Here is a 23,398-nt window from a genome sequence, read left to right as displayed (position 1 = left end):
AAAAAAATAACACGACAAAATGTATGCACTAAAATAAAGAACGGAAGGCTTTATGTTATAAACTAGTAGAGAAAGGTGTGTGCTGTCTTTGTAAACACTGCTAGGACATTAAACAACTTTCGCTTTGTATTTTAAGTTTTCACAATTATTCAGCAAAGTGAGACGTCTTGCTCGGGAGGCAGTGCTTGTTAGTTGTGTCCTGGACAGAAATTCAAAGGGCATAATAATATGGGCATGCTATAGATGGCTAAATTCAGACATCGAGCAAAATAATCTGTTATACAGCGATATTAAAAATGCGTGCAGCAAAGGATAATCCATATTAATGGGGAACAAATGCTGCACCTCCATCAGTGTGTTTGTTTTTAATTGCCTTCCCTGCAAACGCGATGGAGATTCACAACATGCTCTCGTCTTTGCTGTTTAACAGTCGAGTTGAAAAACCTGACCTGTCTTCCTGTCCCGGGATTATGGGGAAGTTGGCAGCCCTGTATGTAGCTGAATGTGATTATTAAGATAATGGCTTGAGAACCCCAATTTTGGAACAGTTTTGGGAAGTGTTAAACTTGTTCTCACATTATGCACATTAAGCCACGTTAGTGTTTTTTCACATTAAAGGTTTTAAGATGTTCCCGATGACTGCCTCTAGACCAGCGCGTCCATAGTTTTGCGCATCCCAAATGTGTAAACAGAGTGACGTAACCCCAAAGCAGCGGCGGGTAACCGCCAACTGCGCTTCTGTAGTGTAGTGACAGACTGAGCGTTCGACCAATTACACAGACGGGCTCAAGAAATTGGCCAATGAAAGCTGTGGCTATAAATATTATTGTCCAATTAGAGTGTTTAGTGTCATTTCCACCGGCCAATATGTATGATGGAAACGCTTATCCAACCAGACAGCAAGCCGTACTCCTCTTGGCCTATGAAGTGAAGGTGTGGGCGGGATCGTCAGCGCTGGCGGTTGAGGAGGAGCGGTAGCTAAGGCAATTGAGTTGGGTTTGGTGTCAAAAAGAAAGATAAAAAGCGTATTTTGGAAACTAATTAAAATTGCTGTAAAAATCAAATGAAGTATTCTTTTATAAACGAGAGTGTGGAATGAATGCGGTGAGACATTGAGCACACCGTTCAGTATTATTATTAAAATGATCTTCGTAATAAAACAAGAACCGTCTCGAAATACAGTTTGTGTATAAGTTTCGAAGAAGAGCTTCATCGGTGTCTGACATATAATAAGGTACCGTATCATGGCAAGTCTATCCGTGTCTGTCTGTCTGTCCCTGAACTGCACGTCTGACATATAATAAGGTACCGTATCATGGCAAGTCTAGCTAGTAGTTACTAGTAGTTCACATATGGGGTGAACCAGATTTCCAAAGCTCAAAACCGGGACACAATGTTAAATAATCAATAAGACTAATTAAACCATTTCACTATAGGCTGTTTTAATAGTTATTTAAGTTGCCATCCTCTTGCTCTTAGTATTTTTTTAAGCAGCTAGCTCATTTGAGTGCACTCCTGGATGTATAATTTGTGGCTAATTAATACACCCTGGAATGGGGAAAGCTGCTATGCAAGAGGAGTCTTATATCCATCCCCTAATGACAGACTCACAGAGTTGAGATTCTTAAAGTCAACGCTAACAGTAGAGCTTAAACTTTCTAAATGAATAGCTTGGCAGTGAAAGTACAGAGAATGATTGTATGTTAACATGTTTGCATTGCTCGTGTTGTTATCCCAGGTGTTTATCGACCCCGAGAGATAGTGGGGATGCCAGTGCTGTTTGCTGTGGCTCTGGTGTGAAGAGACAGCCATGACTAGCAGCAGCAGCATCACTCAGCTGGTCAGCGAGCTGTGTGAGTCTCAACTGGCTGGCCTGTCCTGGAAGGGGGTGCTGGGAGGTGCTGGCCGAGTCTCCAGGAAGGCGCTCAGGAGAAAGCTGAAGCGGAGAGCCTATGGAGCCCTCCTGCCCCGGCTCTTCCAGGACCCTCTGGTGACCAAACCCAACGCCCCCTTCCCTCCCGTGAGGGCGCGCCTCCCCTGATCCCTGCCAGGAACAAGATGCTGATGCTGTCCTTCAACCTGCGCGTGTCGGGCCGTGGGGGGGAGGCGGAGCGGCTGGAGGAGCTGCTGGGGGGACTGCAAGGGGGCTCGGAGATGGACGCTGTGCTCGACCTGCTGGTGCACCTGGCCGGCTCCGTGCCCCCCCCGCCCCCCAGCCACAGCAGAGACTTCTTCTGCTGCAGCCGCAAGGTGGGCCGGCGCCTGGAGCTGGGGGGCTATGAGGGGCCCGAGCTGAGGCTGCTGGAGGCCCAGGCCTGGTCCCTGGTGTGCAGGGAGGAGTGCAGGGCTGCCGAGAGCCTGCACAGGACCCTGGCTGCCATGGAGGCCTCCCCTGGGACTGGGCTGATCGCGCTGGGGCCGCTGGGCAGGGGCGAGGGTGAGGGCGAGGAGCGGCACGAGCGGGAGACACGCCTCTCACTGTTTGGGGCCCTGGTGCACACCCGCTCTGCGGACATGGACATCCGGCTGGACCTGCCCCCAGTACCCAGCAACGCGGAGCTCATCGGGCTGACCATCCAGGTGAGTGAGAGACACGCACTGAGACACAAGTGGGAATCCACAGTACAATCAACAGTGATCTTTTTACTTGGTTTTATTTGTGATAAGAGGAGCGATTAACATCTAGCAGATATCTCTTCAGGAATAAACCAGTCCCTAATTATTTCCCATACGTCTGAGTTAGTCTCTTTTGTCTATATGCTTACCTGGCAATGTGTTTTTTTCTGTCTGTCCTTGAGTCCAAGCCTCTGTATGTCTCTGACACAGGTTCCTCCTAGTCTAGACCAGTCTGAAGACGAGGGGTTCCAGTCAGCTTCAAACCTGACCCCTGACTCCCAGTCAGAGCCCAGTCTGACCCCCGATATTGACGTGTGGAATGCTGTGCTCAGCTATGAGCCCAGCCAGAGGCGGTGCTGGGAGAGAGTGGGCTGGTAGGTCATCACAGGGCAAGGATGCAAATAAGACTCCCATTAGAAAGCAGTTTGATCCATTCCTGGTTTTACTGTGTTTAATAAGACACACCAGAACATGTTACCTGTACACTGGTGTTAATCTGCCGTGCAATAGGAGTCTTATTTCCATCCCTGCAGAGACAGGATAACTGAGGCGTGGGGGGTGGGATGAGTTGCATGCTGAGATCAGTGTCAGGTGTTCACTCTTGGCTCTCAGGGAAGCTAGACTGGGCTGAGGGAAAAAGGATGCAAGGATACAGAATGATTAGAAGAGCCATTCAGATCAGAAGTCTAGTGCAGCATGAAACCAGGACCAGAGGACACAGTTGGAAATTAAGTGGAGACAGACTTAGGACAGAGGGTAGTAGACACTTATTTACACAGACAGTGGTGAGGGGATGGAATGGGTTACCTAGCAGTGTTGTTTATGCCGAATCATTGGGATCCTTAAAGATCAATATTCCAAGGTTTAATTGGAATGCCAGTAGGTTTTGCCTCATTAAACAATTACACTATTTTTTCAGTTCTAATACAGATTGATTGAGGCTAGCTTTGCGGTGTTTGTCGCTGTGCGGTTTGTCACATTTCACTCCTGTCCCCCCACAGCACCCCCGGGAAGAAGGAGGAGCCCTATGTGACAGAGGCGGGGCGGGAGGCTTTCGACCGGCTGTACCAGGTTCGAGAGGGAGAGATCCGGCTCCTGAGCACCACCCTCCCTCAGACACCCCCCCTGCAGGGGCCTCACAGCGAGGCTGAGCTCGTCAAGAAAACCCTGCACGTGCTCATCGGAGTGGCCTCGGACACCTTCTCACTGGACCAGGTACCAGGGAGGGAGGCTGTGAGGATCTGTGTGTGAGTGTTCACTGAGACTGACACTTTCTCACTGGACCAGGTACCAGGGAGGGAGGCTGTGAGGATCTGTGTGTGAGTGTTCACTGACACTGACACCTTCTCACTGGACCAGGTACCAGGGAGGGAGGCTGTGAGGATCTGTGTGTGAGTGTTCACTGAGAGGGATAATTTGTGCCTTTTTAAACCTTTTGTGAGTGTTCATGGTGACTGTTACCTCACGCGACCAGGTGCCTGTGTGCGTGCGTGCGCTCAGAGATGGCCTCCCAGCATTCACACTCTGCCTGTAACTGACGGATCTGGAAGTGTGAGTGTCAGTGATGTCCTTGGGGTGTGTGACTGTGACCTCACAGCTCTGAGTGAATGTGTGAGTGTGGTTTCCAAGTACGTCACACTATGTGCTTCCTGTGGAACCAGGCAGCACATGGTGGATATTTTCTTTGGTGAACTGAAGGCTCCCCTTTACAATGTACATGCTCTGTATTAAATCTAATTAACTGTGTTGTCCTGCCCGGTGTGTGTCTCTGTGATGAGTAACACTGTATCTCTGTGTGTCCTGCACTGCAGTCTGCATTAGAGTTCCATGTGATGCCAGGGGTGTATGTGTCCGGTACCTCCCCGGACAGTGTTGCCAGCCTGCTGGAGGAGCTGGCAGAGTACGGGACCCACTACTGGAGACTGAGCCGCTTCTCCCTGCAGCCTGTCCTGGACTCCAGCTACAAAAAGGGGCTGGTCTTCCAGGTACCGTGCAAACACTCCTCCCTCCTTCTCCCTGCAGCCAGTTTAACTAAACGCATCACACTGAATTTGTCTTCCAGGTACTGCACTCTGTGAATACAGTATTCACTAACAGCACTACTTCACCCTACACCAGGGATAGAAATAAGACTCCTACTGTAATGAAGGGACTCCTCCTCCTCGTCCACTCATACCTCTCTCACACTCTTATAGCACTCTCTTCTAATTTCAATAAAGAGCTCATTTACAGAAATGAAAGCTTTTACAAATTATTATTATTATTATTATTATTTTCCCTCTCCTTCAAGTTATTTTACTTTGAATTGGTTTTGCCTGGAATGTCTCTGTGGCTTTGTGTTCCTGCACTCAAGCGCCTCTCCACAACACCCACAATAATAATGATAACAGTAATGATAAGAATCTCCGATCCTCTGTGACGGCTTGTCCTGGGATAGAAGCCCCTTGACTGTGACTGTGCTGATCAGGGGGCTGTGTCTGTGTTGCAGGCGTTTACCGGTGGAGTGCGGCGATACCTGCATTACTACCGCGCCTGTGTCCTCTCCACTCCCCCCACGCTCAGCCTCCTGACCATCGTGTTCCTCTTCAGGAAGCTGGGACGCCAGCTCCGGTAAGTGTCCCCACACGGGCCTCTGCCCAGGCTTGCAGCAGAGATCATCAGGGATCTGCAGGACTGCTCAGGAGCTCATCCCTTCGAAGCGTTTACCACAGTATTTCTGTGCTTTTCCCATGGTTATGCTATGCATTTAGCATAGTTTACCCTGGTGTGCAATGGTTTTTAATGTGCTTTACCATACCTCGCTATTCTTTACAATGCATAATTGTGCTTTACCATTCTTTCACTGTGCTTTATTACATTTTGCTGTGCTTTTACTATGGGGAACGTTTATAAGGGATGTTAAAGCAGACCATGATACACTGAAATGAATACATATATTTTTAAAAAGATCTGTTCATTTCTGTATGGCATACTGACATCATTTTACAATGTATTGTTGTACACCCTACTGCTTCAACTTAAAGCAAGAGGCATAGTCCTAATTAAGCAGGATGTCTTCCACTGTTTCACGTATGGAAGGTTATTTCAAAGTGACAAATGCAATGATGTTCTGCTTTATACAGTCTTCCCTGTTAGGAGGTGTGATATCTCCCTTTTTTACCAGTATCTACTAGCAGGTAGTGCCCTGTTTGAGCATGTTAGAGCTGGTTGATTCCCAGTGGCAGTATCTACTAGCAGGCAGTGCCCTGTTCGAGCATGTTAGAGCTGGTTGATTCCCAGTGGCAGTATCTACTAGCAGGCAGTGCCCTGTTTGAGCATGTTAGAGCTGGTTGATTCCCAGTGGCAGTATCTAATAGCAGGCAGTGCCCTGTTTGAGCATGTTAGAGCTGGTTGATTCCCAGTGGCAGTATCTACTAGCAGGTAGTGCCCTGTTTGAGCATGTTAGAACTGGTTGATTCCCAGTGGCAGTATCTACTAGCAGGTAGTGTCCTGTTCGAGCATGTTAGAACTGGTTGATTCCCAGTGCCAGGGCACCAGAAAGGCAGGTTTGAGAGTATGAAGTGAACGGGATGCTGTACGCTGCTGAGCGAGCCTGTCTGTGTCTCGGCAGGTACCTCTCAGAGCTGTGCTGGTGTGGGGGTGGAACTGGAGCCCAGGGCCTAAACAGAGGGACTGCAGCCTCCTTCCCCATGGTGAGTCCCAACGCTCTGCTCTAGGCTTGTTCTTTACTGCAGAGCTGCAGGGTTAGGGTGTGGAATGAGAGGAGTGACTGTCCTCCTCAAGTATAACTGGTACAGGAGTATAACTGGTACAGGAGTGTTCAGATCCCCTGACTGTCCCGAGTTCAGACCTGTGTCGTGTAAATAGGAATTCAAACGTTCTTGTTTATTTTACAGTGATAACCAGATGCGTGTGCTCTGTGCTCTGCTCCCTTCCACACACTAACCCCTCTCTGCACTGTGTGTGTGTGTGTGCGTGTGCTCTGTGCTCTGCTCCCTTCCACACACTAACCCCTCTCTGCACTGTGTGTGTGTGTGTGTGTGCTCTGTGCTCTGCTCCCTTCCACACACTAACCCCTCTCTGCACTGTGTGCGTGTGTGTGTGTGTGTGTGTGTGTGCTCTGCTCACTTCCACACACTAACCCCTCTCTGCACTGTGTGTGTGTGTGTGCGTGTGCTCTGTGCTCTGCTCCCTTCCACACACTAACCCCTCTCTGCACTGTGTGTGTGTGTGTGTGTGTGCTCTGTGCTCTGCTTCCTTCCACACACTAACCCGTCTCTGCACCCTGTGTGTGTGTGTGTGTGTGTGCGTGCGTGTGCACGTGTGCTCTGCTTCCTTCCGCACACTAACCCCTCTCTGCACTCTCTGTGTGTGTGTGTGTGTGTGCGTGCGCGTGCACGTGTGCTCTGCTTCCTTCCACACACTAACCCCTCTCTGCACTGTGTGTGTGTGTGTGTGCGCGCTCTGTGCTCTGCTCCCTTCCACACACTAACCCCTCTCTGCACTGTGTGTGTGTGTGTGTGTGTGTGCGTGTGCTCTGTGCTCTGCTCCTTTCCACACACTAACCCGTCTCTGCACCCTGTGTGTGTGTGTGTGTGTGCGTGCGCGTGCACGTGTGCTCTGCTTCCTTCCACACACTAACCCCTCTCTGCACTGTGTGTGTGTGTGTGTGTGCGTGTGTACGTGCGTGTGCTCTGCTCTGCTCCCTTCCACACACTAACTCCTCTCTGCAACCTGTGTGTGTGTGTGTGTGTGTGCGTGTGCTCTGTGTGTGCGTGTGCTCTGTGCGTGCGTGTGCTCTGTGCTCTTCCACACACTAACTCCTCGCTGCACTGTGTGTGTGTGTGTGTGTGCTCTGTGCTCTTCCACACACTAACTCCTCTCTGCACTGTGTGTGTGTGTGTGTGTGTGCTCTGTGCTCTTCCACACACTAACTCCTCTCTGCACTGTATGTGTGTGTGTTATTATTATTATTATTATTATTATTATTATTATTATTTTGTTTATTTAGCAGACGCCTTTACCCAAGGTGACTTACAGAGACTAGGGTGTGTGAACTATGCATCAGCTGCAGAGTCACTTACAATTACATCTCACCCGAAAGACGGAGGTTAAGTGACTTGCTCAGGGTCACACAATGAGTCAGTGGCTGAGGTGGGATTTGAACCGGGGACCTCCTGGTTACAAGACCTTTTCTTTAACCAGTGGACCGCACAGCCTCCTGTGTGTGTGTGCTCTGTGCTGTGCTCCCTTCCACTCACTAACCCCTCTCTGCACCCTGTGTGTGTGTGTGTGTGTGTGTGTGTGTGTGTGTGTGTGTGTGTGTGTGTGCTCTGTGCTGTGCTCCCTTCCACACACTGACCCCTCTCTGCACCCTGTGTGTGTGTGTGTGTGTGTGTGTGTGTGTGTGATCTGCTCCCTTCCACACACTAACCCCTCTCTACACTGTGTGTGTGTGCTCTGCTCCCTTCCACACGCTAACACCTCTCTACACTGTGTGTGTTGCAGGGAGTGAAGCTGTTGTCTTACCTGTACAACGAGGCCCAGAATAACTGCAGTAACGAGAACTACCCGGTCCTGCTGTCCCTGCTCAAGAGCAGCTGTGAGCCCTACACAAGGTGGGTCCCCCCCTGTGCGCACACACACACACACACACACATACACACACACACACACCACCCTGCTCAAGAGCAGCTGTGAGCCCTACACAAGGTGGGTCCCCCCCTGTACGCACACACACACACACACACATACACACCACCCTGCTCAAGAGCAGCTGTGAGCCCTACACAAGGTGGGTCCCCCCCTGTGCGCACGCACACACACACACACACACATACACACACACACACACCACCCTGCTCAAGAGCAGCTGTGAGCCCTACACAAGGTGGGTCCCCCCCTGTACACACACACACACACACACACACACACACACACCACCCTGCTCAAGAGCAGCTGTGAGCCCTACACAAGGTGGGTCCCCCCCCTGTGCACACACACACACACACACACACACACACACACACACACACACACACACACACACACACACCACCCTGCTCAAGAGCAGCTGTGAGCCCTACACAAGGGGGGGTCAATTACAGTTACTATTACAGCAGCATTGTTTTCTGAAATTACCATAAGGAGATATTTATCTAACGCTTACAGTGCCTCCACCATGACAACAGTGTGCTGTGATGGTTTTAACAGCAATAATAATAATAGTAAATAAAGATGGAGATATTATTTCAAGAGGATTGTATCTAATTTGAATTTGTTTCCAAATGACAAAAATATTCCACTTGTGAAAAATATCCAGCATTTACTGATGAGTTCAGAATGGCACCCTCTTTTTTAACTCCCAAAAACAGCACAGCTCAGTGTATTAGCAGCCCATCATTAATTGATCATTTGATCCTGTCATTCAAGTAGCCCATCAGCCCCATCACATGTAGCGTGTTGAGTATGGTTTCAAGACCTGCAAATGGGGATACGCATCGTATCATGACATTAGAGTGTCGTTACAGCCCTCTGAATCACCTGCTTACTCCGCTGGTCCCTGCAGGTTTATCTACGACTGGGTGTACAGCGGCGTGTTCAGGGATGTCTACAGAGAGTTCATGATCCAGGTGAACGAGGACTACCTGAGCTTCAGAGGTGAGTGTGCAGCAGAGGCAGGGGCCCACCGCAGACACAGACTGACACACAGGCACACACAGAGACACAGACACACAGGCAGACAGACACACACACATGCACACACAGACACGCACAGGCAGAGAGACACACACGCACACACAGACACACACAGGCAGACAGACAGACACAGACAGACACGCACACACAGACAGACGCACACACAGACACGCACAGGAAGACAGACAGACACGCACAGACAGACAGACAGACACGCACACGCACACTCAGGATCTGCTGGGCTGCCATGCTCCAAAAAAAAGAAAATCAACACATCTTCAATGTGTTTTTTTTTTTTGGGAAGTTTTATCATGTTAAGAGGATTCAAAGACATTTCTAAAAGCCTTTTACGTGTCGTGTCAAAGTGACATACACAGCAGTGTCCACTTCGGCTGTCTCGTGAGAAGTTACAGTAGAACGAGGTGATCGCTTTTACCAGCAAGAAAAGCAGGTACTCAGTATAGCAAAACATGAGCAAAAACAAGCTGCAGCAAGAACACTGGTATGTGCGGAATAGCACCAGAAGAGTATCCACGCCGATGACTTCGCTACTTAATTTAAAGTGTTAGTGCTCTGGTACCAAACGATCAGTGTTCTGCAGCTGTAAGAATGTAAATCTGGTAACAAAGACCCACTGCAGGCCTGCTGCAGTGTCCGGCTCATTGTCATTGTCTGGAGTCTACAGGGCATATCTTTACTGTCTCTGTTCCAGATAAACACTTCTGGACGCAGGGCTACCTGCTGATCTCGAAGGACGTGGAGGACTGTGTTCCTGTGTTCCTGCGACACATTGCGAACGAGATCTACATCAGTGGAAAGACCATCAACCTCCTCCGAGTCTGCTGCCCCAGGGTGAGGCCAGCCAGCCCCCTGCTGCACAAACACCTGATCCTGCTTCCCAAGCCGGCACTTTCCACTATACTGCACTGCCTTTCCATCTGCCATCGTCCTTTTCCTCACACTTTCACCCCTAATGTATTTAATGACTCATTACCACTGTATAGACTAAGTGCATCCTTATATCGTGCTGTCTGTTAGGTTACATCGATACTGCAGGGATGGAAATAAAACTCTCGGTGCATAGCGGTTTGATCCATTCCTGGTTTTACTATGGCTTTTTCATAAGACACGCCTGAGCTTGTTACCTGTACACTGGGAATAATCAGGCACATATTAAATAGGGGTCTTATTTCCATCCTTGTACTGAAACAAAGGGAAGGGGAGTCCCTGGGCTCCAAGCACTTGATCCCACTGCCTTCCAGGCCCTAGTATAGCTCTTTAATACCCATTGTATTGCAGGAAGCACCTTTCTCCTGTGTTAATGTGAACCCTCTCCCTCTCCCTCTCCCTCTCCCTCTCCCTCTCCCTCTCTCGCTCTCGCTCTCGCTCTCGCTCTCTCTCTCTCTCTCTCTCTCCCTCTCTCGCTCTCTCTCTCTCTCAGCACTATATCTGCTGGTCGGAGCTTCCTGTGCCGCGCATCGCTGTCACCTTCTCTCTGCAGGAGCTGGAGGAGATCGAGAGGGACTGCGGAGTGTACGGGGGCCGCATGGAGAGGATCGCCCGCTACAGTGCCATCAAGAGGGAGGAGAAGGTACTGCAGGGAGGGGCCTCTGCCTCACTCTGACATGAACTGCACACCATCCACCCCCACAAACTCTAATCAATGGGGAACAGAAACAGTCAGCTTCCCCCGAGACCTAAATCTGTATACGTTGTTAAAAAGCTACATTACAGTGACGCCACCTTTACACTGCCCCACTTACACTACATGATGTGTCAGTAGGGAAAGGCGCTAGTTACAAGCAAGAAACAACCCTGTTCCTGCCCAAATTTGATTTGCCTGTGCAGATGCATTTGTTACAATACATATCGATTTTTCATGTTCCTGCCACCGGTGTATCATGTTGTATACGTGGCAGTGGTACAGTATGGCAGGGGATAGAGTTGTCGCTGTGTTTAAATCTGCACTGCTTTCCGGTGCTCTCAGCCTCTGTAATTTTAGAAAGGTATTTTGTGTAGCTCTGTGGAATGCCTTCCCTGCAGTGTCCCTGTGCCTGTGCCCAGATGCTCAGCACTGCCTGTCTGCTTCCCCCCACAGGCTCTCCGCACAGAGCTAGCCAGGCAGGAGCTCATCGTTCAGGTTCGGGAGACGACTGCCAAGGCGCTGGAGACCGTTCGAGGTGCGTAGCGGTCGGCTCCCTTGCTCAAACAGTCTAGGAGCCCTTAGAAAAGTGTACCATGGTTTGCCATACTTCTCTGTGCTTTATGATGCTTACCTATACGTTACCATGCTCTCACTGTGCTATATTAGACTTTGCTGTTCTTTTACTATCAGAAACTTTTATAAGGGAGGAGTGTGCATGCATCTCCGCTGTGTTTCTGGGGACTTCAGGAGGGTGACTAGTGGGGATTTTGTGTTGTGCCTGGTAATGGTGAATCAGGGGTGTCCTGTATCCATGTATTCACAACTTTAGACAGATTCTACACTAGTTACCTCCTTCTGGCTGTACAGAGTGACTGGTGATGGATCAGATCCTTTTTTGTTTTGTTTTACCGCAGTAATGAGGTTTGTTATCAAGGGGGTTGCTGGGGGTTGCAGTTACCAGCCCTGTCTGTCTCCTCCGCAGGGTGCCAGGTGTCTCAGCGGCTGGCCAAGGAAGCCAAGAAAAGGGAGCGATTCCAGGAGTTGAAGCAACAGCTGGAGGTGGAGCAGGAGGTGAGGCGCCTTGGGGTCTGATTGAAGTGCTGCAGCAGGGATGGAAATAAGACTCCTATTCCATAGAAATTCACACATGCCAGGTTTTATTATGAGCTTAATCAGCCACTGTGTTTTTCTAAATTTGGCCCTAGCGAGGGTTTTATAATTGTGGATGGTATGGCTTTATAATGCTTGATGTATTTAGACCAAGATTATTAAATGCTGACAATTCAGAGTCGAGTAGGGTTCTTACAGATAGCACTTCTGAGTACCTTTTAATCTCCCTCTCCCCTCTCATCTCTCCCTCTTCCGTCTCTCAGCGACGCTCTGCAGCTCGGCAGCAGGAGGCGGACAGCGATTTCGGGTTCACCCGTGAGCTCCGGGACCGAGAGAAGAGGCTGCAGGTGTTGGAAGAGCAGCTGGAGAGCCAGGCCAGGTGGGTATCTATTTTTGCTGGGTACTGCATGGGCACATTGGAGCAGGCTGGGGCATGAGGCTAAAGAATAGGCTGTGAGGGGTAGTGGTTAGAGCTGAGAGACTGGGAGGGAGGCAGTGTGGTGTAGTGGTTAGAGCTGAGTGGCTGGGAGGAGGCAGCATGGTCTAGTGGTTAGAGCTGAGAGACTGGGAGGGAGGCAGTGTGGTCTAGTGGTTAGAGCTGAGTGGCTGGGAGGGAGACAGTGTGGTGTAGTGGTGAGAGCGGAGGGGCTGGGAGGGAGGCAGTGTGGTGTAGTGGTTAGAGCTGAGAGACTGGGAGGGAGGCAGTGTGGTCTAGTGGTTAGAGCTGAGTGGCTGGGAGGGAGGCAGTGTGGTCTTGTGGTTAGAGCTGAAGACTGGGAGGGAGGCAGTGTGGTCTAGTGGTTAGAGCTGAGGGACTGGGAGGCAGTGTGGTCTAGTGGTTAGAGCTGAAGACCTGGGAGGCAGTGTGGTCTAGTGGTTAGAGTTGAGGAAATGAGAGGCAGTGTGGTCTAGTGGTTAGAGTTGAGGAAATGAGAGGCAGTGTGGTCTAGTGGTTAGAGTTGAGGAACTGGGAGGCAGTGTGGTCTAGTGGTTAGAGCTGAGGAACTGGGAGTGAGGCAGTGTGATCTAGTTTTCAAGTGTAACTGCGGCGCTGTGCCCTTCCCCAGGAGAGAGCTGATTGAACACTACAGCCGGCTGTCGGAGGAGGCGGCTGCGCGGGAGCGGAGAGCGCTGTGGAAGGTTCAGAGGCACTGGCTGGAGACTGAGCGCAACAGCTTCCTGCAGCGGCAGCAGAGTCACATCCAGGTGAGCCACTGCAGTGAAGGAAACCAAGTCAAGCTGACAAACGTTTCCACTGGTGCCTTCCACAGCCTACACTGAAGTCTACATGACTTGGCTTTTACAGTTCAGTCGTTTGAGTGAGTTTTAACTCACTTGATTGTTACGTTTGCTAGATTCCAAGTAATAAATGGTAATCCGTTCATGTAAAAGTTTGTGCACGTGGGTGATCCTCCAGGTTCTGCAGGGCTGTAACCAGCATGGTGTATGGGTGGCTGTGCAGCGCTGTCTGAGTCAGGCGCTCAACCCCAGCTTTGTGTTCCTCTGACAGACCATGCTGGAGAAATTCCCGCTGGGAGAGCGCAGGGAGCAGCTGGATATCATTCCCAAGGGAGATTCACCGAGGAGACTCCCGGCAGGCGGAAGGGGAGACTCTGGGGAGCAGGGAGCCCAGGTTAGTGTGTCCTTCCCAGAAACGATGCATCTCATACTAGCATGAGCCTGCAGTGTAACCCTCCACGGTGGGAGGTGTTATGATAATCTACCTCTAACACTGACCTCTGGAGTAGCATGGTGAGGACGGAGGGGTTTCAGATGCAGAGAATCTGTAATTGGGTAGAAGGATTGGGAATATGATTGGAAACGAGGCACATGTATTTTTCAAAGCCTTATCTCTGCATCCTAGTGCATTATGGGTTTTGTTTGTCACGTACCTTCCTAAATGTGAAAAACGCTGAATGAGAGTGGAGAGGTCTGTCCCTTGTCAGTTCCATGCCTTCTCTCTGAAAATCTGATGTATCACTGAGCCCCCATTATGTGTCCTATACATTTCCCAACCATTATATACTAAGGATTTTCCCACTAAAAGGAACCTTAGTGTCAGTCATGTTAGGCTTTTCCTAACCTTTACTCGTCTGTGCTAGGAGGTGGCCACAGATAACCTCAGTGTTTTCTGTTATTGCAGGAGATCCTGAAGCCCCAATCCTCTGATCCCAGAGAGCGCCCTCCTGCGCTGGAGGCTGAGCCCCAGGAATCGGAGAAGCCAACCCCAGACAGTGTACAGGAGGCTCCAGGGGACCCCCTTCCTCACCCCACTGGGCCCCCCGAACTGGGGGAACAGGAGCCCCAAGCCTGTTCACTGGACATTCACGACTTTCTGCCCAAAGAAACTCCTGATCTCCCTGCTGGCACCTGTCCGGTGGTGTCCGCAGTGGACGCAGCTCTGCTGGACATTGGCTCTGAGCTGCCTGAAGGGGCTTCCGGTCTGCAGCAGGAGTATGACTTCAGCGCCCCCTACAGCCCCCTGCAGGGAGCCAGGCTCAGGCCACGCTGGAACACTCACCAACACACATCTCAAGCCAACATCCAGCTGGGGCAGTATGCGTCTGACGTGGAGCCGTCTACACCCAGGGCGAGCATTCACGGGCATGTGTCGGAGGCCAACATCAAGGTCGGGCAGAATGTATCCGAGGTGCAGGTGGCTAAACCAGTGGTAAATGTTCATGGGCATTCGTCTGAGTCCAACATCCAGCTGGGGCAGTACGCGTCTGACATGGAGCCATCTACACCCAGGGCAAGCGTTCACAGGCATGTATCAGAGGCCACCATCCAGCTAGGGGATGAGTCTAAACCCATAGTCCACAGTAAAACTCTTCAAGCAATCACAGAGGTTAGTGAGGGTGACCCTGATCCAGGGATCTCCGAGCTGGTCCTGGAACTGCATGATCAAGCACCTGGTGTCCAGCTAGGGGAGTATGTGCCTGTTACAGAGCTTCCTGGACCAACGGCCAGTGTTCCTGGACAGGCATCTGAAGAAAATCTAAACATCATGGAGAAGGCATCTGAGAAGGAACTCATCCTGCCACATGTGCACATCCAAGGCCATGCATCGGAGGAACATATTAAGCTTGGGGGGTACATGTCAGACACAGAGCCGTCCAAACCCAGGGTTAACATTCATGGACATGCGTCTGAAGGCAGAATCAAAGTAGGAGAGGACGTCTTGAACGTTGATCATGTTCAACCTCATTTGCGTATCCATGGGCATGTGTCGGACTCCAGTATCAAAGTGGGAGGTTACATGTCAAACAGCGAGCAGACAAGCTCTCACTGCAGTGTGCACGGGCACGCGTCAGACTCCAGCATCAAAGTGGGAGGTTACGTGTCAGACAGCAAGCAGACAAGCTCTCACTGCAGTGTGCACGGGCATGCGTCGGACTCCAGCATCAAAGTGGGAGGTTACGTGTCAGACAGCAAGCAGACAAGCTCTCACTGCAGTGTGCACGGGCACGCGTCGGACTCCAGCATCAAAGTGGGAGGTTACGTGTCAGACAGCGAGCAGACAAGCTCTCACTGCAGTGTGCACGGGCACGCGTCAGACTCCAGTATCAAAGTGGGAGGTTACGTGTCAGACAGCAAGCAGACAAGCTCTCACTGCAGTGTGCACGGGCACGCGTCAGACTCCAGTATCAAAGTGGGAGGTTACGTGTCAGACAGCAAGCAGACAAGCTCTCACTGCAGTGTGCACGGGCACGCGTCGGACTCCAGCATTAAAGTAGGGGAGTACACAGCTGACGAGGAGCCCTCCAGACCCAGGTGGAGCTCGCACGGGCACGCTTCCCAGTCCCACTTCAGACTGGGAAAGCTACTCTCAAATGTGGAGCCTTTTAAATCTTTCAGCAGTGATGCCCTGTCCAGCATTCCTGAAGAGAACACGGAGCCTGGAACAGGACCAGGTAAGAGTGGGAATGTGTCTGAGTTGGGGCGAAGTGGGACTGGCAGTGGTTTGAATACGTTTTTAGTTTTCCAGTTGTGCATGATACTGATTTAAAAGCAGTTAATATCTAACCAAATCAGCCAACGTTTCACATGTCTTTTAAATAGTTTTAATATAAAGTGTTGCACCACTTGCCACTTTCTCGATATCATCGCCCCTGCTGATGTTGTTTCTTTGCCAGCTAATCCTAAGCAGTGAGTGTTTCTCGCTGCTCCTGGTGTGTTTGCTGGCAGAGTTGATGGGAATGTGCTTGTGTTCAAGGTGCTGAGAATGAGACCTCAGAATGGGCGCGGAGAGGAGAGCAGGGCGCCCTGGCACAGGTAAGACAGCATAGGATCTCTTCTGTTAGGGGTGAGGGGAAGGTAAAGTATACCAAACCCTGCAAACTTTGGTCCAACTTGCATATTTTGAATGATCTCCTCCTTGACCTTGTCTAAGCTGATTCTGTTTTGTATTTCATAGAAATAAATCTTTCTTTACCTAAGACTCATGATACATAGCAGTTTGAAACATTACAAGCTTTACAATGAGCTTTATTCAACAGTCCTTCTGCAATAACAGCAACAGTCCTTACAAGACGTTTTGACAATATTCTTTTTCAGTGTCTTTTCCTAATTATTTAAAAAATACAAAAATAAAGATAATCCAGAAGCTGCTCTTTAGCCCAGCCTCAGTACCATATAGTGCAAGACATCTGCTGCTGCCGCTGTAGGTTTGCAGCCTGAAGGCTCTCGAGCTGCACAAATGTATGAGAAGAGGCTGACGCTCCAGGGCTTTCGCTCGCCCAGCATTTATTTTTTACCTCTGTCCTCTGAATTGGGTCCTGAGATGTTGCTGTTTTGTTGTCAGAGTGCTGTGCTTCAGAGAGGCCTGACAGCAGAGCAGATGGAGGCCAGTGTGGAGAGCCTGCTTTGCCAGGGCCCCCCCTGGGGAGAGAGGGAGGGTTGGGGGCCCGAGTGGCCAAGGGAGCAGGCGTACCTGCACTCCCTGGCAGCACAGTACCAGGTGGAGCAGTACCAGGACAACTACGACCTAATGAGTGAGTAATCAACTGCAACAGCACTGATCTCTCTGTCCGCACTCCAGTGTGACAGCACAGATCTCTCGTCCGCACTGCAGTGTGACAGCACAGATCTCTCGTCCGCACTCCAGTGTGACAGCACAGATCTCTCGTCCGCACTCCAGTGTGACAGCACAGATCTCTCGTCCGCACTCCGATGTGACAGCACAGATCTCTCGTCCGCACTCCGATGTGACAGCACAGATCTCTCGTCCGCACTCCAGTGTGACAGCACAGATCTCTTGTCCGCACTCCAGTGTGACAGCACAGATCTCTCGTCCGCACTCCGATGTGACAGCACAGATCTCTCGTCCGCACTGCAGTGTGACAGCACAGATCTCTCGTCCGCACGCCGGTGTGACAGGACAGCGAGCGACACAAGAAAGGCTGCAGTGCCGTGCTGCAGAGCCACATCTTTTTGTCTAAACATACCCATGTGCATATTACAGTAAAACCTCTATTATCCAAACTTACTTTGAATTGTTTGGATAATTGTTTAAACAATTTTCCCCAATCAAGAAACCAACCTCCTCCTGAAATGTTATTATACAACCCCTTTATCTTTAAATATACAACATACAGTACTATGTACTCCACAGCGCTGGTACGCTCATTTGTAATTGACAACCGTCCAGTTGATCCTCTCTGTTTAACAGGGGAGCAGTATTAACTTAGGTACAGTGTTACCTCATTTAGAATACTTTACAATATTTAGAATGTGGCCCATGTGTTCAGTTTATTTTTCAGTACCACTTGTTCTGTGTGAATGTGGTACAGTGGTGTTTTGTGCACTGTACTGCACTGCTGCTCTTCCCTCGTGTGCAGCCGGGTTTGCTGACTCTGCTCCCCTCCCTGCTCCTCATAGCTGCAGCGCCCGACTCCCACCTCCTGCACCAGGTGACGGCCGGCCCCTACGCGTTCCCCGTGGACCCGTCTCTGCGCAGAGCCACAGACACCACGGCCGTGCTGCTGAGTGAGATGGTGTCCCTGCCCGTGCTGATGAAGCACTCTGTCACCGCGCCCCTCCTCACACAGTGAGTACCACAGAGACGGAAATAAGACTCCTGTTGCATAGCAGTTTGATCCATTCCTGGTTTCACTACGAGTTTAATCAGACACACCGAGCTTGTTACCTCTACACTGTGGCTGTGGTATTAAAACCTGGATTGGTGAAACTGCTATCAATAGGAGTCTTATTTCCATCCCTGGGCTGTCTGTCTGAACCACAGCCCTGTAAAAGCTGTGTTGCTGTGGCTTGCTCCCGCTGCTGGTCTGTGAGCTTTGTGAACCAAGCACAATTAATCACATACATGTCAGATCACAGCACTGTCCATCTGTCCTTGTGCCCAGTGCTACCCTTAAAAAACAAAAAACAAAAGCAGCACCAAAACATAACATTTTTAAAGTTATGATAACAAAGGTTTTAAAATGAATTCCCATTCATCCTATTGGCACTAGCAACAGTGGTGGTGATCTTTTGGTTATTTGCTTGGTATTTTTTTTTTTTTTTTAGTTAACAAAGAAGTAATTTGCAAGGATTCATCCTAAACACTAGATATAAATTGACATATTGTTTCATTTCGGTGTATTTTTCCCTGCGGTATCTGTGAGCGTGCCTCTGCCTCTCTGTCCCGCAGCGTGTTCCTGGTGAACAAGGCCATCGTGGATTATTACTTCATGGAGCTGAACGTGGAGAGGCACTGTGAGGCGCTGCGCCACTTCCTGCTGATGGAGGATGGAGAGTTTGCCCAGTCTCTCAGCGACCTGCTCTTTGAGAAGGTACCCGCGTGAGCACAGGCCTCCTGAGCCCAGGATAGGCCAGATTCACGTTTTAGTCACAAATTGCATTGCAGTCAGGTGAATTGTGTATGCTGTCGTAAATCGTGCAGATTGAAAATAAATATATGGCCACTGGTTGAAACAAGAGACCTGGACTGTGATCCCTTAGAACTAAAGCTGGGAATCAGACCGATGTTTTTTCAAAATGAGGGAACTTATTATCATGTGAACAGTCATGACGACATCCAACTGCACTAAACACCAGAGCAGCAGTTTGGGTGCAGAGGCTGCCCTGGGTAGTGTCCCCTCACTCAGTGTGTGTGTGTTTCTCGCGTCCTCAGCTGGGCTCGGGACAGACCCCTGGAGAGCTGCTGAACCCTCTCGTGCTGAACTCCATCCTGAACAAGTCCCTGCAGTACAGCCTGCACGGGGACTCGCAGCTCGCAGCCAACCTGACCTTCGCACTGCGCTTCCTGCCAGAGAGCTTCCACCCACACGCCCCTGACACACTCGCCTGCCTGGAGCTGAGATACAAGGTGCAGGAGTACGCAGTGATTACACACGCACCAATTACACACGCACCAATTACGCATACACAGCCAGCGATTAGACACGCGTGCACACGCACACACAGACACAGACACATACGGACACACACGGACACACACACTCACACTGGCATGGTGTAAAACAAGTAAGTCTCAATTACTGTACATGAAGTTCAGGTCTTCACTTTGCTTGCCTACTTTTTTCCATGGGTAGAGTGCTGGCTTTTCTAGGTAGAAATTATTCCTTGGATAGAAAACTCTATCAGGTGTAGTGTTTTATTATCAAGTTGTTATTTTTTCTAGCACTACGATAGATAAGTGTGCCTGTCTGTATCAGCGCAGTGTGGGGGGCAATGCTTCCTGGGAGCAGGGATGGAAATAAGACTCGTAGCAGTTTCACCCATTCCAGTTTTCACTAGGAGCTTTATTAACCCCAGTGTTTAGGTAACAAGCTCAGGTGAGTCTTATTAAACTGCTAGTGAAGCAGGAATGGATCAAACTGCTGTGCAATGGGAGTGTTATTGCCCTCCCTGCTGGGAGAGTATCTGCAGTTATTGAACCTGCTCCTCCCCCTGCAGGTGGACTGGCCCCTGAACATCGTGATCACTGACAGCTGCATGAACAAGTACAACCGCATCTTCTCCTTCCTGCTGCAGCTCAAGCACATGGTCTGGACCCTCCGCGACATCTGGTTCCACCTCAAGAGGGCAGGTAGGGGGCCACACTGTCTATGTACCTCCCAAGCAGAGCCAACCAAGGTTTTAAATTATTTTTGATTTCCTTCTTCACTATACCTCTTGTAGCACTAACAATGTGTCTAGCCCCCTTTTGTGTTCTGTACTTGTATTTTTAATTTTTAAAAAAACAACAACTTGTAAACACTTCAGTATTCACTTGACAAGACAGGAGGTCTAACAAATGCATCCTCCTTGACTTGAGGTTTACCTTCATGTATCATCCCAGCACATCTCCACTCTGGCACGCACTTGCCGATTCTTCCTGAGCAACATCCGAAGAATCCGACCCTTCCTCACCAACTATGCTACCCAGCTCCTGGTCCAGGCCCTGGTACTCTCCCACCTAGACTACTGCAACTCCCTCCTGGCTGGCCTCCCTGCGTCCGCCACCCGTCCGCTCCAGCTTATCCAGAACTCTGCTGCCCGCCTGGTGTTCTCTCTGCCTCGCTTCGCCCACGCTACTCCACTACTCCGCTCGCTCCACTGGCTCCCGATCACCGCTCGCATCCAGTTCAAGACTCTTGTATTATTATTATTATTATTATTATTTATTTCTTAGCTGACGCCCTTATCCAGGGCGACTTACAATTGTTACAAGATATCACATTATTTTTACATACAATTCCCCATTTATACAGTTGGGTTTTTACTGGAGCAATCTAGGTAAAGTACCTTGCTCAAGGGTACAGCAGCAGTGTCCCCATTGGGAATTGAACCCACGATCCTCTGGTCAAGAGTCCAGAGCCCTAACCACTACTCCACACTGCTGCCACTACTCCACACTGTACTAGCCTACAGATGCCTTGACCAGACTGCACCCAGCTACCTCCAGACCCTCATCTCTCCCTACACCCCCACTCGACCTCTCCGCTCCGCCTGCACTAGAAGACTAGCTCTACCTCCGCTACGCTCCCCTGCCTCCAGAGCCCGCTCCTTCTCCACCCTTGCTCCGCAGTGGTGGAATGACCTTCCTACAGATGTCAGGACTGCCCAGTCCCTGACCACATTCCGGCGCCTCCTTAAGACTCACCTCTTCAAACAGCACCTGTAGAACTCCTCTGTTTGTATCCTGGGACACTATCACCCTTCATGTAAATGTGCTTTATTTTGCTCTTATCTGCCCCCTATTTTACTGCATTTAATCCTGTACTTCAGAATACTGTAATCGGCCAAGTGTTTAACCTGTAGTACTTTGTATTTAATCACATCCTGATGTAACTATCACTATTTAATCATATCCTGATGTAACTATCACTATTATCTGCTGTATTATTGAATTGTGGTTTGTCACACTTGTACTTTGCTTGAACAAAAGTTATTGTATTTCTTGCTCTTATTGTATTACTTGTATTGTAACACTTGAAATGTATTTGCTTACGATTGTAAGTCGCCTTGGATAAGGGCGTCTGCTAAGAAATAAATAATAATAAAAATAATAATAATAATGTATGCCTCCCCTCTGCCTTCTAGTTACTTTGTTGGAATACTTTTTTTTTCACTCCCCTTCCTTCTCTCGCTAATCCTGTGTATTACTCCCCTTCCTCTCTCTGTATTACCACCTGCTCCCCCCTCCCCTCTCCCCCAGCCCTGGTGAAGGGAGCTGGCAGCTCTGTGCAGTTCAGACAGCTGCAGCTCTATCGTCATGGCTGTGCAGGGCTGAGCCGCTGTCCTTGTGCTTGTGGGGGGGGTCGAGTGCAGGGCTGAGCCGCTGTCCTTGTGCTTGTGGGGGGGGTCGAGTGCAGGGCTGAGCCGCTGTCCTTGTGCTTGTGGGGAGGGTCGAGTGCAGGGCTGAGCCGCTGTCCTTGTGCTTGTGGGGAGGGTCGAGTGCAGGGCTGAGCCGCTGTCCTTGTGCTTGTGGGGAGGGTTGAGGGCAGGGCTGAGCCACTTTGGCAGGACAGTGCATGAGGAAGTGTTGCATGTGATTGCCCATGCTTTACACAGTTCTGATTAGGGGTGTCCTGGAAAAACTAAATAACGTAACCTTGATTCCTGTCCAGTAGGAATCACTAATCTGTACCAAATAATATGTTTTTTTACATTTCCAGAAAACAGTTTCTGAAGTGTCTGTGGTGTTTGTTTCCCCTCAGTGGTGACCAAGCTGGTGAACAGAGGCTACCAGCCACACCTGGAGGACTTCCTTCTGCGAATCAACTTCAACAGCTACTACCAGGACTCCTGAGTGAAGGGGAGCATTCAGCATAGAACTGCTGAATACATTTCATGGTTCTGCAACTTTCACAAAGACTATTTACTTATATTTGGATTAATGATCACTGCTATACAGGGTTTGGTAGGCACTCTTTAAATCACTGTGTATCATTTGAACAGCGCAGTGACCTCGCACAATCGTGCTGGGATGCTAAAAGTCTTGAATAGGCTTGAACTGCTTGAGCATAGCCTCTTTCTCTCTCTCCCTCTCTGTGTATGTATATATGTATGTATGTGTGTATGTATGTGTGTATATATATATATATATATATACAAATGTACCATTTGTAATTCAGTAATATGAGAGAATTTGTCAGGGGTCTGAATACTTTTGCAAGGCACTAATAAATTATATATATATATAACCAGCTGCTGTGTACATAACCCTGACACGCCCGATCCCCGAGATACAGTGTGCTGCATGCTCTTATCTTGAGGTACAGTGTGCTGCATGCTCTTATCTTGAGGTACAGCGTGCTGCATGCTCTTATCTTTCCCTGTGTATATAGGACGGATTATACAATAAATTTGGCACTAAGAACTGGTACAGTTTTTAAACCTCTCATTTATAAAAGCTTCGCTAATCAGCAGGGTTTTTTTCTTCAATATGTCAGCGCAGCCAGTCCACCCTGAAGCCTGATCTTGTCAAATCCCAAGTTTAGCAAGGATTGGCCTGTTTATACATTGATGGGTGGCCTACATGGCAATCGGGCTGTGAAATGTGGAGGTGTTGGCTCTGCAGAGGACCCTCTGAGCCAGGTCTCGCCCCAGGCAACGCCCAGCTGATCAGGAGGTTGGAATACAGGCATGGATTGACACAACCCAATAGTAATTATCTAAAAGCAATGTATACAAGGGGTATCAGATACAACAACTTTATGGAGATTGATTTTTTTAGCAGATGTTTACCAGCCTTATTGTAGTATCCACAAACATAGACAGATTCAAGTTTAGTGTGGTCTAGTGGTTAGAGCTGAGGGATTGGGAGGGAGGCAGTGTTGTCAATGGTTAGAGCTAAGAGACTGGGAGGGAGGCAGTGTG

At 49.6% G+C, this 23,398-nt stretch overlaps 1 pseudogene; it reads left to right on the top strand.

The window, feature by feature from the left end:
- The first annotated feature begins 902 nt into the window (after positions 1-902).
- LOC117414957 (gamma-tubulin complex component 6-like) lies at positions 903-22,902 on the top strand (annotated as a pseudogene).
- Positions 22,903-23,398: the final 496 nt, after the last annotated feature.

Source organism: Acipenser ruthenus, chromosome 7, assembly GCF_902713425.1.
Source record: "Acipenser ruthenus chromosome 7, fAciRut3.2 maternal haplotype, whole genome shotgun sequence".
In the NCBI taxonomy this organism is placed as follows: domain Eukaryota; kingdom Metazoa; phylum Chordata; class Actinopteri; order Acipenseriformes; family Acipenseridae; genus Acipenser; species Acipenser ruthenus.
This window is presented reverse-complemented; position numbering and strand designations above follow the sequence as displayed.